Source organism: Pteropus alecto, unplaced genomic scaffold (assembly GCF_000325575.1).
Source record: "Pteropus alecto unplaced genomic scaffold, ASM32557v1 scaffold115, whole genome shotgun sequence".
Taxonomy (NCBI): Eukaryota; Metazoa; Chordata; class Mammalia; order Chiroptera; family Pteropodidae; genus Pteropus; species Pteropus alecto.
In genome coordinates, this window is record NW_006436814.1 from 4,278,981 (window position 1) to 4,280,934 (window position 1,954).

The following is a 1,954-nucleotide window of genomic DNA, read 5'->3' on the forward strand; positions in this document are numbered from 1 at the left end:
AGATTAATGTCTTATTTAAACTCTGACCTGACCTATTTTGCTTAAGAGATGCCCCCCCCCCATCCTCTACCAAGTTAACCTTCCTCTACATCCCTCGATCTATAATGACATTTGTTATCCTCTCCTCTAGTTTGTTGATCCATCTGGTTTTTCCTTTTACACTATAAATTTCTTTGAATGCATCCTCTTACCCCTATTACTCAAAAACTACTAGTTGTGTATGATCCATTAACACTTGAGATGTGAACAGGAAAAAAGGGAGCTTCTACTTATAATTAACTTTTAAATTATTAGTACATCTTACAGTTGTCTGAAAAATCCTTTAGCTTAAAACATGTTTCCTCATTTTGAAATGAAGCAACTGTTTTCTTTCACTCATCTAGTCACGAGCCCAACTGTTTTAGTAGATTAGAAGCACGGAGAAAGGTTACTTGGCCTTCTCTTTATCTATGAAGAAGATATCTCTCTGTCCAAGATATATTTAGAAAAAAAGATTTTTTATAGTTGCTATTTTCATCCTAATTAAAAAAATTATTTCCATTTTGTAATCTTTAGGTAATAAAACTAAGGAACACAAAAGTACTTGAGCAATTCAAGCCCATAACACTTAAAATTTGCTTCATCCAAATTCTACTAACCGTGCATGTCTTCCTGCAGCATTTGCTATCAAGAGCTGAGTCTTACACCTAGTCTTTAGGCCTAGCTCAAGATTGTTCCATGAAGGAGAAACCAAGCACTCCTCTTGCCCCTGGTATCCAGGTGCAGGTAACCTTGAACTCCTCCTTCCTTGGCACTCGCTGGCCTTGTACACCAGCCATCTTTCAATTCCCTTAAGTTACTTTATAGAGATCTCGTTTTATATACACAATGTCTTGCTCTCAAGTAGATGGTCAATAAATATTTGCTGGTTCATTTTCATATCAAACCCTAATTTAAATTTGCATCTTCTATACAATTAGTCCCTCATATTATAACTATTCCAAATAATGTATTAACAGCAGTTCTTAATACTCAGGGATTCATTCTTAAAATACTCTAGAAATGGGTAAAAAGTCTGGAAAACACGGCATGCTGTAGCCTACTCTTAAAGGTTCACAATGCACATCACATACTAGGACTGAAGTTCTTCAGAAGAGAAACCAGTTTAATTGTTTCTCATCTCACTTCAGGATTATAACAAATATAGAATGCTTTTGCAAAATGCAGCAGTATGAAATGCTATATGGACAAGCCAAGAGGTCCTGTGATTCTGAGACCATTTAAGAGTGGTATGACCTATAGGCTCCCCTGGTACTATGGCAGTTGGGGCTCTCACTGTTGTCTTAGAACCTAGTTATCTTTTATGGGGTTGTGTCTGGTCAACTCTGGGAGAAGATTTAACACGCGAAAGGGATTTGACAACAACTCATATATTTCCAATTCTATTACCAATACCACAGTCTCCTAAATATTTAGTACCATAATGGTACTAAAGACTGTCATGTTAATTTATAGCCCAACAAACACAATTTTGAGATAATGGCAAACAAACAAACAAAACTTACAACTAGAAGGCAACATTAATTTGTAAAATTTCGAATATATCCAATGTCTGACTTTTCCACCATTTCAAAACATTATGTCCATTTTTAACATAAAAATACCTTACTTCAAACTCTCAGATGCTGAAGGCAAAGGCTGTTTTAAGTTAGTCAATTCTTGATTATCTATGGCAAACCCAGACAAATTTCTCTACCAGCCCCAATGGACTACCTCCTCCTCCCTCCTCATTTAGTTTGTATTAGAAAAGTTAGAAATTATTTAATTCTAAAGCCAAAAATAAAGCGACTTTTTGAATTCTATTTTGACTGCTTTCTTCTACTACTCTATTTCCATGAGCAAACTCTCCACTCTCTATATCCTTAAAATAATGGAAGCATATGTATAAAAAAAACAGAACAAAACAAAGAACATG

The 1,954-nt window shown here is 35.2% G+C and overlaps 1 long non-coding RNA gene across 1 annotated transcript in view; it reads right to left on the reverse strand.

Annotated features, from left to right (window-relative positions):
• Window positions 1–1,954, reverse strand: part of LOC102882974 — a 23,715-nt gene that overhangs the window by 16,954 nt on the left and 4,807 nt on the right. The window contains exon 4 of the long non-coding RNA XR_439218.3: window positions 1,750–1,755. This is a non-coding gene — a long non-coding RNA (uncharacterized LOC102882974). The remainder of the gene's footprint in view (window positions 1–1,749; window positions 1,756–1,954) is intronic.